General features: G+C 39.9%; 1 protein-coding gene across 1 annotated transcript in view; it reads right to left on the bottom strand.

The window, feature by feature from the left end:
• The window catches only part of CNTN4 (contactin 4), a 496,981-nt gene that overhangs the window by 143,726 nt on the left and 340,423 nt on the right, over positions 1 to 12,832 (bottom strand). The window lies entirely within an intron of this gene.

The raw sequence follows: 12,832 nt of genomic DNA, 5'->3' as shown, positions 1-12,832 counted from the left end.
GGAATTTAAGATTTCGTACCATGCTGAATGTGAAATTTAAATGCTAACCACAAATTACTTAAAAGAGGACATGTAGTGAGTGTGTATGTATGTAGGTGGGGAGGATGGGGGTCAGTTTTTTTAAATGTACCCAAACTGTAAGCTGGTGATTAAAAAAAAATAAAAGCAGGCTTCAGCAGAAGCAAGGTAAACCTTTATTAAGTGCTTTTGTCATGGAAATACTTTCACTGTCTAGAAAGAAAGAAAGATGGAAAGGTTACTTTTTCCTGGGGTGATGCAATGTACACATGGGGCTGGTTTTACTACGTGAAGATTAAAGTAAATAAATGAATCTAGCAGGCAATTGATACTTCAATCTGTGCTCCTTGGATTCATGAGGGGAATCTATAATTCAAAGAGTAATTCCATAATGATAAATGAAATTAATAAGTAGAGTGCAAGTACAAATGTTTTTGCTATAATTAGATAGATGCATTCCTTGTATGATCTGCAAAATCACATAATAAAAATTATAGGGTTCTGAAAAAGATAAGGTCAGGACAGACATACTCAATATTTATGTAACAGGAATACTAACAAAAACAATAATCATTCTAGTAAATATGTTAGCATGACTGAAAAGACAGATTAAATCCCTAATAGATAAATACTACAAAAAATACAGGACTTCAGTGTGTGTGTGTGTGTGTGTATGAAGACAGCTTGATGAAACAAGGGAGCTGGAAGAGAGAAGAGTTGAGATTGGTAAAGTATAAAACAAGTACAAAGTGCAGAAGAGAACCACGCTCTGAACATCGCTATGTTAGAGTACGTGACCAAACTCAGTCAAGAGGAAAATGTGGGCTGAAAGGGAGTCACGGTCAATGTGCTTTCTGCCTTGGCTAGCTGTGTTGACCTGAGTTAGTGGGCCTTGTTCTCGGTTGCTGGAACTAGTGACATATACAAAGCCAGCATCTGCTATACTGACCTCATTTGCCACTCCCACACATGCTAATTTTCAACACAGAAAAGTTACTTTTTTTTTTCTTTTTGGCCTCACCGCATGGCATGTGGGATCTTAGTTCCCCGACCAGGGATGGAATCTGTGCCCCCTGCAGTGGAAGCACGGAGTCTTAACCACTGGATCACCAGGGAAGTCCCACAGAAAGGTTCTTGTAGCAGAATAGACTCACTCCCATCTTATAGAAACACCTGAACTGACACATTAATGTAAAAAAAAAAAAAAAATCAAGTTTCTAGAACATTTTAAAAAAGGGTATTGTGTGAAATAGAGGTACAAATCTGTAACATACAAAAATCCCTTCTTAAAACTGTATCTTTCTACACAAATTTTTATCACTTTAGGCAGACATTTTTCATCTGTTCTACAGGAATTCTGCAGTTGCATTTGAAATGAGTTACATAAATCAAACCATGCACAACACATGGGTGTATTTGTCAAAAAACTATGTATTGCGTTTACGCTTTGAAATAGCATGATATCAGCCACAGAGAAGGCAGAAAACACACATTCCAGTGTCAAAAGAATTTGTACTGTACTATGTATGTGCATATTATCTTTTGGATATCCTAGAGATAAGACTGCCTTTGAATGTCTTTCACTAATAAAAATGGAATTATAAATTTAAATCTTTTCTCTTTGTCTACTTCGTTTGCTTAATTTATTTCTAGTGTTACCAAACTCTGCCAATCTATCAGTTGCCACCATAGCTGCAATGCTTCCTAGGGCAAAATTGTTAGACCTTCATCTGTCTTTGAGTACTTGATCCATTAATGGTGTCTTAATACTCTGCCATTTTGTGACCATCTTTCACACTTGAGATACCCTAAAGCTTGTGGGATGACGCTCTTTCATGTCTGTACCTTATCTTTATTCTGATTACTAACCAGGAGAGTTAGTAATCAGGAGAGGAGAGCTTGAAGGCAAAGTAAAAGGACCCTGTTAATTTGACATTCACAGAGAATCAGGTTTTAAGTTACTGGTAAGGTCCCAATAGGGCACTGTTAGAATCCAACCTTTGCTGGCACTGGAAAAAGTGAGTGCACTTTGAAGGTGAGATTTCAGTGGGTTCCTAGTAGTTCAGAAAAGATAAAACCAATTGTCCAATTACCCACTTGAGTCTGAGAGTAGCACCAATCCTGGGAGATCCTCTTTTGCTAAATCTAATACACTTCGAGGACAATTATTTTTTACACGGACGACTAGGGGGCACTGCTCACCCAGTGTTGCAATAAGCCACCTCTTCCCTGTGGGAAATCAACTTTTTATTATTTATCAATGATCTTTAATTCATTAACATTACATTACCTAGGAGAAGCATCATCCGGCTGAGAGAAGCCTTCTATGCGATTCTCAACTGTTTGTTTTTACTTAATTAAATGGCTCTTGGTCACATGTCAAGGGTATTTTAAGTGGCCAACAGAACCCTTGAAAACAAGTTGTGCCTTAGGATCATTTCTCAAGAGAGATAGTAAGAATGATAACTCCTTAATGGGATGTGCAGTGGCAGTCCCATCTGGGAAATAGATGGGTGTGATGTGTTACTCTATTATTGAAGGGGAAAGGATAATTATGTGTGCCTGTTCTATCATAGTCTGTAGACACAACACTGGGAACACTGCCAGCTGATGGAGACTATTAAGGATGGCTCTTTTAGAAGTTCAGAATTTCATATTATTTTAACTTTTATTTATTATCTTTATTACCTCATCACTCCATAAAAATAAACCCAGAGTACATATATTCATTCAAGTATTTCCACCACTGAAGAGATAGTGCTGGTATCAGATACTAAAACCCCAAACCTCTCCTGGTTGCTGGGTAGGTAACTAGAAAGCTGGCCATACTGGAAATATTCTTCTTTCTGGATCCATCATTTCAGAATGGCTGATGCAAAATCAGCCTCTCTGACTTGGGATGATATTCACAAGACTGTCAAGAAATGCTGAAGTAAGAGTTTTCTGTTCTAACATCAACATAATGTGTTCCTTCTAAGTCTCTAATAGTCTGCCCTGCTGGTTTTGGTCTCATTCACTGAACGTCCCGTTTCCCCAGGGCTCCTCCTACCATGGTACCTCTTGTTTATGGGCTCCTGCTCTTTCGGGAAAGTTATTATAAAACCAAACAAATAACATTTACAGTCACAAGGTTGCTTTGCAGATTAAATAAAATACATGTACTGTACACAAAGTACTTAGTTCAATATTTTCCCAGAGTAAGTCCTTTATACCAACTCTTCCCCTCTGCTATTACTACTATCACCACCACCATTTTTAGAGCATTTTAAGCTGAAAAGCTTAAAGAAATATAGTTTTGTTTGAAAACAGAAAAAAAAAAAACCTTTTTATTTTGAAATAATTATAGATTCATAGGAAGTTGCAAAGATAGTACAGAGAGGTCCTGTGTATCCTTCACTGAGTTTCTCTCAGTGGTTACAGCTTATGTGAGCATAGTACAACATCAAAACAAGAAAATTGATCATGGGCACAGGGTGTAGAGTTCTATGTTATTTTATGAAATACTTCGATGTTTGTACCTTTCACTGAAATAAAGATACAGAACGCTTCCATCACCACAAAGATCTCTCTCAGGCTACCCTTTTAGAGGCACATCCAACACCCTCCTGTTTGTCCTCCCTATGCCTAGAATCTACCAATCTGTTCTGCAACTCTATAGTTTTGAGAAAAAAATATATATATATATGTATATATAAAATCATACATTATATGATCTTATGGGATTTCTTTTTTTCAGTCAGCATAATGCTCTTGAGATCCACCCAGGTTGCTAGGTGAGTTCCTTTCTATTGCTGAGTAGTCATATCTTATATCTTACCCATCCTGGTATGGACGAGAAATTCATCTTTACTGTTGGCATTTCAGGCACTGTGATAACTGACAAATGCTTTTAAGCACAGGAACCATTTCAGGATCTTTCAACACTTTCTCTGTCAACAAGCAGGATGCAAATTAGCCCTTTTTTCTTTTTATAAAGGTTTGAAAGCCAAAAATCAATTGTGTAGACATAGGTGGAATCTTTCTTATTCAAAGAAAAAGATTTTAAAGCCATTTTAGAACGTCATTTCTTATACAATAATTAACATGTTGATTGAAAATCATTCTTACATGTCTTAAAAGCTTTAGCTGCTAAACCCCTATTAACCTCCCTTGAGCTACCCTATCTGTATGATGATCATAAGACAGTATGTGTTTTTAAATATCTGGAAGCACTTGACCTTGCTATATCAGTCCAAGTTAGTGACATTCCATTACACTTGGCACAATGTCCTAAACACTCACACATATTTGTGTCCTTGGTTAAACAAGTAGTGTATGGCAGTACAATGTCACATTTGATTACGAGTAACTTTGTCATGAGATCGAAATCTTTGTTGCATTTTATTTATTTTTTAAAAAATTTTTTTGGCTGTGTTGGGTCTGTTGCCGCACACGGGCTTTTTCTCCAGTTGCGGTGAGCAGGGGCTACTCTTCATTGTGGTGCGCAGGCTTCTCATTGCGGTGGCTTCTCTTGTTGCGGAGCACGGGCTCAGTAGTTGTGACGCGCGGGCTTAGTTGCTCCGCAGCATGTGGGATGCTCCCGGACCAGGCCATGAACCTGTGTCCCCTGCATTGGCAGGCGGATTCTTAACCACTGCACCAGCAGGGAAGCCTCTATTTGTTGACTTAACAGAAGAGGGTCATTAGACTGTGAGAATTCTGGAATTCCAGTGGTTAAGAAACGGTAGTACTTGCAATTAGCAAGTATTAGCTCATCAGTTCCTTGAAGGCAGAGACTATGAATTATGGATCTTGGACTTAGCACAGTCCTTGGTACGAGGTAGATGTTCGATCAGTATGTGCTGAATTAATGTGTGTTGTAGGAGAAAACTCAGGAATTAAGTTCCAAACAGGAAATTCCCTTCTCATGATGCTTTGGCTGGATATCACAGCCCTTTCTTTTATCCAAGTGGGGTTGTAAATGGCTTCTTGAACTTCCTGGCTTGTGTACAGGACACTCTGTCCTCTCTGGACGTCAGTCAAATGAAGCAGAATTACCCAAGAAACAATCTGGGCTGTTGATACGGTTGTCCCTTGGCATCTGCTATCCACAGGGAGATTGGCTCCAGGACCCTGAAGGTACCAAAATCCACAGATACTATAGTCCCTCATTCGAATAGCATAGTGCAAGGAATACAGCCAGCTCCCCATAACTGGCGGATGCAGAGTGCTGGCTGTATTCTCACACCACGTGTACTGGTGTGATGGTAGATGTTTAACAACTGGCTCTCCAAGCAAAACAAAACACCAAAGAATTTGGTTTTCGGTGCTTGCCAATTTCTGTGGTCTAAATACTCCCATTAGGGCCGAGTTCAGGCTACCAACAAGAAGTCATTGAACGCTGAACTGAGAAGGATATACCAACTCAGCTCCTGCCAATATGAACTAGCTCCGGCACATAATATCCTTTCCCTGCTTCCCTAAAGCACATACTTAGGAGAAGGATACAGGGCAAGTGGGCCCTGGGAGTTCAGCTTTCCCCAGATTTGGGCCTTTCTCTGAGGCAACACACGACTGTCTCCCCTTTCCTCCCGGGTTCTCCCAGACAACCCAGTGGTGAGAAGATGGGAACTTCAGTTCCCTTCCAATTCCTTTGATTGGTTCACTCTGTTTAAAGAATCTGTATCCTGACACTTCGTGAGTGACAATAACACAGCAGTTTTAAGGGCTTCAGCTACATGTGCCCTGACCTAGACATGCGGGCTCAAGAGAAACATACTGCAATGTGGACAAGCGATGTTTATACAGCCCAGCAGTGACTGATCTCTTGCTTATCATGTTCCTTCAATAAGGCACTTAACTGAAGGAGTTTTTTGCTTTTTTTTTTTTTTGCCTCTGCACTATGCTTATTCTCAACCACATTCAAGAGGCTTTATTAAAAGCAACGTGCTTCATACTAAGTACAAATGAATTTCTTCAGGAGCCTAGAAGAGCCAATGTCTGTTCATGTTGGGAAAAAAAAAGCTGGAATGTTGTTGGTACAAACGCTCTGTTTCTAGAAGAAATTGTCTCACGTGATTAATAGAGCTTTTGTCAATACTAGGTTCAATCATGGAAGCATGGATTAATTGGAAGTAGAGTGGTTATACCAACAAACCATTATTCCTCCCTCCAACTCCTACTTGCTTTCACAAGTTAGCTACTCCGCTGGGATGGCTTAAGATTGGATAACAAAGCGTTCTATAGAGCAGACCTTAGATGGGGCACCTAAATTTAACTGATCATAAGAATCACTTGGAGGTCCTCCTCAACTCTACCCACCATGAAAGGGGACCTGAGAATTTAAATTTTACTATTTTTGCCACTAAAACAGTGATCCTCAGAGCAGAAGCATTGGTGATCACCTGGGAGCTTGTTAAAAATGCAGACTCTCAGGCCCCACCCCAGATCTGAAATCAGAATCTGAATTTAACAAGACCCCCAAGTAGTTTAAAAATGCATCAAGGTTGGAAACTCACTGCTGTATCTTTGTGAACACCAATTCTAACACTCCCTGGGTCAGGCTACTAAAAGAGAATCAATTTGCTGCCAGAAAGTAGTGGAGAGAAAAGATATTTCATTTATTTATTTATTCAGTAATTCACAGAGACTTGCAGCAGATAATGATAAAAGACATAAAGTAATAAATACATTTAAAATATGGCTGATGTCAAATATAGGAAAGGAAGGAAACTATCTTACTAGACTTAGTACAATAAAGTGAGCTACTCTGAAGCCAAAACAGAAAAGTCAACGTGACGGGCAGAGGGAAAAAGAATACATTTCTTTCTAACTAATAAAAAACAAACAAAACCAAAAAAACCAAACCAAACCAAACCATATAAATTTTTAGAAGACAAACTTTCCTCCTGATTCTACACCTTAACAATTTATTGGAAATCCCTTTATGGGAAGGACTAAGGACTTTGGAATGGATAATGCCTTCACAGCACTTTTACAGAAAACTCAGACTTCGGTGGAAGGATAGGTACATCCGGCCCTCAGTACCCATAGCTTCCGAAATCTACAGTTGGTTGAATCCAACAACACTGAATTTTCAGATACAGTGGGCCAACAGTACATGGGATTAAGACTCAGTGATGCCTCGGGCTGCATTCCTGAGTTATATTTTAAACTCTAACTCACTGAAGGCATTTCTTTTGGGGAAATGACATAAGGAACTGTCATAATATTTATCCTTCAGATTTCAAAGTCTCCCTTCAGTTGGCTTTAAGCCACCGAAGGGAGATGCCAAGAACATCTAAGTATAATCCTCACATGGCAGCCAAAGTCACTCTGTGGGCCTAATTCTAACTCACCATCTTGGTAAAATGGGGCATTTAAGACATGGTTGGAAGCTCTGATGCTTGATATTTCTCTTCTGCAGAAGGCCTTCAGTTTCAGAGTCCTGATTTAAATCAGAAGGTTTGCCAGGTAGACCATATTCAACTTAAACAAACAGACAACAGAACAACAACAAAAAACCCTCTGTTCAGGCTAGATTTCCTATTTTAGGATCGTGGTTTCCCAAGGGCAGTGTTGGACCAGCAGCATCGACATCACCTGGGAACTTGTTAGAAATACACATCCTCAGGCACCACCCCAGAACTACTGTGTCAGAAACTCTGGAGGCAGCGTTCAGCAACCTGTGTTTTAACAAGTCCTCCAAGTGATTCTGATGGCGTGGTAAAGTTTGAGAATCAATACCATGGGAAAACTTAATTACCTTCTGATCTCATTGATTACAGCAGTAAGTTCCCAAACTGTGCTGTCCATTGGAATCACACCTGGGCGGCTTTAAGGAATAAAGGGTCCCGGGGTCCCAGGCCCAGGGATTGAATTAGTTGGTAGGGAGGATGGTAGAGTATTGGGCTCTTAAAGAACTCCCCAGATGACTGTCATATGCAGCACAATTTGAGAACCACTGCCATGGGGTTTTCTGGTGATTGTGCAGCTGTCTACATTATAAGCTTTTGGTATGGATACTAGTTAAAAACAAACAAAACACATCTTACTATATTGCTACACTTTTAGATTTGCAAGAAGTTTTCACATGTGATCTCTTTTAGTTTTGGCAATGAGGAGTAGCACCCTCATTTTACTGATAAATGTAGGCTTAGCAACTTGTTAAAAGATACCAAATTTGCATTTGAGATCCAAGTGCATAGCTTCCCCTTTTCAGGACGCGTTATGCAAAGCTCCTGCCTAGATGACATTTGGGTAAGAAAGGCGTCCGTCCTCTCATTGGTTGCTGATCCTACTCAGCATTGGATGCAAATCAGTATATTTGATTATTTTGTACTCTGGCTCAATGAGGCAGTTGAGAAATCAGATGCAGATGAGCCCTTGTGGAAGTCCCTGTGAAATAACTTTCAGTTTAGCCTTAATGTTTTTCTAATTTGTGAGCCGATCATTTGGACAAATGCCAAATTAACCAGATAATTGCTCAAGCCTGCACCTCACTTTAATTGGACCATCAGTTCCTTAATGGCATTGGAATGTCCTGCCAGGGTCTGATGTTCTCCACCACATGGGCCAGGAGAATCCCCACGGTCCTGAACCATCAGACAGAAACTCCTCAGGGTGAAGCTACTTCTATCCCTTACACAGTCTTGGCCAACTCAGGTCACATTCAAGACCACTTGAATGTGAAGACACCCACTTGCTCTTTGAGATAGTTCATCCCATTTCAAAATCAAAGGTACTCTAGTGACACTGCTGGCATGACCCAGGTAAACTGGACCCAGTACCCAAGCATCTTGCTCTAGCAAACCACTTGTCTTCTGTACAGAATTGTTGGTACCCTCACTCAGATTCTTTTTTCTGGCCCCAGCTGCTGCGAGCATTGGTTGTCTAACATCTCCAGCTGTCTCCCCTTCTCTGAGAAATTGACTGGGAGGTTTTGCTCCATCTGCCCTGCCATTGCTACCACCACCTAAAGGGCAGTCCAATGAATAACTGATACGGAGATTTTTTTAAAAGGCCAGCCTCCTTGCCTAAGGTGGGAATAGCTCTGAGATGCAGTTTATACTCTAGACATCCCCCTCCAGGATGCGATATAGGCGAGACTTCATCTGAGACCCTGTCCCTGCTCAGCTGCCCTCCATCGCCTCCCTAGCTTGCTTTCTCTTCCAGGTTTTTCCCAGAGGACACTCCTGCAGTGACTCATAGGTACCTGAATCCCTGCCTCTGCTTTTGAGGGCTTAGGTATCCTCTTTCTTTACCACACGATATATACAGAATGACATTAGTATTCTGTCGGAGCAGCACAGAACATCTCAAGTTTAGCAATTCAGTCAGCATTCCCTAGAACCAGTATGATCATCTACCTAAGTAGACACAAACATTAAACATGAATAGAAATATTTCATTAGAAAAGTTACTTTTAAATCAATAAAATACTAGTTTGGGTTTTTTTAATTATATTTTTTATAAAAGACTCACATTTCCTCACGATTATAAGAGTCTATTCACTCTAACTCCAACATGCCTTCATAAGTGGAGAGGGAGATGCGATGATGGTATGACCCAGGGAATTGTGTAGCACCCCAGGGATGCCCACGAGCATATGTCACACGAGTGAATCTCATCCATGACCTAGGCTAACACAGGAGAAAAAGTCTGGGAACAGTTGCCTTGAGGAATAATAAACTATCAATTGCAATAGGTCAGTCACAAACAAGGACATTTCTATTTGATGTACTCCTAACCAGGCCTACTCTAATACACTGACCTCAAAGTAAAAGTCTCCCTATGGCATTCACCCACCCGGTGAGTAAATCACCCAGCACCTAGGTTAATTATTTAGCAGTTTCAATCCATTAATTATAGATACGTTACATATACATGAAATACCCAGACAGAACACATAAAACAAGACCAAGGGAAAAGCCTATTAAATATATGCTTCCTAACCATCTCTTATTCATGACTTTAGAGCTATTACCCAGCATGAAAGGGAATCTCCTCTCTAGCATTGGAGGATGCTGAAATTTGATCGATAGCTGGAACCAACCTCCATTTTTTCTTCCTCATACTGAAGTATCTTGTTTTCATTTTGTTTCTTTGTTCATTTCAACCTCTCTAAGATTCTAATACAGGTAATAACTGCTCAGTTATTTGATCCATAAGAGTCAAACTATTACCATTCGACAAGAAACAAAGTGACTTGTGAAACACAATCGTATTAGAGCTTACTCAAGTTAACCAATATTAATTTATGTCTATTTTTAAATAGTCAAATGTCTTCTCCCTCCTTCACTTCAGATGGACTCTAGGATTCACCCATTCAATACTTAACTGCCCTTCAAGTCACTTGGAATATACTAGCATGATTTTTTTTTGGGGGGGGGCAGGAAAAATGGGATATTAAAGAGGGAGCTTCTAAACTTGTTGTTTAAGATCCTCTAAAATTGGCCGTTAATTAATTTTTCCATCTTTCTCTTTCAAGTTTAAAGTTTGCCTGTACGCTTTATGTATTTGAATCAAAAATTCTGAAAAACATTAAGGATTCTCTATGGGCGAGAAACTATCCAGATGTTTTATAACTTTGAACCTTTGTTCAGGCCATTTCACTCTATTCTGCAATATTCCTGGTCCTTTTCTTTTTTTTTTTTTGCCTGTACAAAAATTATTTTTCAAAGCTCACCTGACTAGCCCAGTCCATTAGCTAAACTCTTTCCTGAATTTCTGGAAGACTTACTATTTTCACCACTTGCTTGGCCTGTATCATTTACTGACATGCCTTACCCTTCTCGTACTCAACAAGGTTGAAATCGGGCGTTAAATAACCTCTCAGGCATTTTAATCTTATCTTTACTGATCTTGCTTGCTGATCTCAAGGGACTTAAGAAAGGACTCAGATCAAGAATTCATTTGGAATTAGTTCCAACTGGAAATGATTTGAAATAAACCCCTGAATGTAAGAGTTGAAGCAGTGATTACCACCTCACAGGCCTTGAACCCTGGGAAGGGGGAAGGGAAAGGATCTGGTGAGGATCTTGGGATATATAAATGTAAATCATAACATACATATATAGAGATAGATATAGATATGGATATATAGAGATGGATGTATACACACATACACATCTCTACATACTGTTATTTTCAGCTGTGGGTACGTGTTCTTGATAAAAATCATTTACCAGCCTTTCTCACTTTGGGCTCTGCTTTTGGGACTTTAGTCATCCTCTATCTTTATCCCATGACTATGTCCCATGATTTCCAGTCATCTGTTACTGTCGAATTTTTTCATTTTAACTAAGGGACCTACAAAATCTTTTAAAATTATCACGGCGTCCCCAGACTTAGCAATTGGCCAGCACTCACTTAGAAGGTTTCAGGACTATGTGATTCATTTCTTAGGCCACACACCCTCAGTTTTAGCTGTTCTGCTAACCAGCTGACATAGTGTTTAACAGAGAACACACTTCTTTCTGCAGAACATCCAAAGCAATCTACCTTCGTGAACTGCGCTCCACAAGAATCGGCTCTAACTATCAATAATCAGAGCCCATTTGGCCATGGTGGGATCATTGTACTTGTCCTGGAGGAAGCTGGAATTACTGTTCTCAATATTTATAGGGTGGGAGATATGTGTGTTTAGGTCATCCTTACAGCAGGCCAAGCCAAGGTGATGATGACTCCGGGAGAAAAGAATTCTCCGAGGCCCCTTTGAGAAAGATTGCAGCCTTGTGAACGCTCACAAATTCTTGTCTTTGATGGGATGTTGGTTCAAGTAAAGAATGTGGTGAGAACAACAATTATGGAAGCTTTTCCATCCGTTTTTACCTTGCAGAGGGTGGAAGGACATTCAATTCGGCAGCAACTACTTATGCACGTCAGATCTACAGTCCAGGCACCAAGGAGTGCTTTACAGAAGGGCAAGTCAGGTCTCTGAATCTGGGAAAATTATCAGGGCTTATGGAATCAGCTCCCTTTGTGTGCTGCCTTTCTCTTATTTATAATCTTTCTATTATGTTCTCACTAAGAAGAACTGCTGCTTAGATATTTAAGATAAATTCTGAAGTCAGAGTCAAGATTTTTCTACAAGACAAATGCAAGTTGATGGCCTGGAGTTCTTGTTTCCTTGTTTTGTTTTTTTTTTTTTTAATGTCCATAGGTTTGTTAAATCACTTAACTTGTGTTTTCAATGATTTACTTAACTCATTAATTCATTTTTTAACAGTCTCTCAACTCCTTCATCACTTAGTACAGTTGTTCATCCTTACATTCATTCATTCATTATTTATTGAGCACATACTTTGTGCTTCAACATTGTATTAAGTCCTGAGGATTAAATGATGAGTTAAACCAAATATGGTCCGGGACATCATGGGGAAGTTATAGGACAGTTAGAGAAAAAGACAGAAAAATCACATAAGCAAATGTAAAATGCAACAGTAGCATGATATATGAAGAGGAGACAGAAAAGCACTCTAGGCAGAGGAAACAGTGTGGACCAAGTGCCCTGTGGAGGAAGGGAGGGTGGTGAACATGCAGCACAGAAAGCTCAGCATTGCTGAAGAGCAGAAGGAAAGGGGCACATGGTGAAAAATGGAGCTGGAGGGGCAGGACATCAGGGCATAGCCTGGAAAATTCAGAGGTGAAAGAATAAGATGCACTTTGCTAGCTGTTCAAATACACCTTTCCACACCAAGCCCGCTCTTCCTCTCTCCAAGCCCAATCAGAGTGACAGCAACAGACGCCAAAGCATTTCATCAACGTCATTCAATTTAGAAGAGGGGTTGATAGAGGAATAAAAATGAGCGCCAAGGGAACTGCGTCACCCATT

The sequence above is a fragment of the Aethalodelphis obliquidens genome, unplaced genomic scaffold (genome assembly GCF_003676395.1).
Source record: "Aethalodelphis obliquidens isolate GAN/ISIS:26980383/991018 unplaced genomic scaffold, ASM367639v1 scaffold22, whole genome shotgun sequence".
Classification (NCBI taxonomy): Eukaryota; Metazoa; Chordata; class Mammalia; order Artiodactyla; family Delphinidae; genus Aethalodelphis; species Aethalodelphis obliquidens.
Note: the sequence above shows the minus strand (reverse complement) of the source record. Positions and strands in the feature narration are given on the sequence as shown.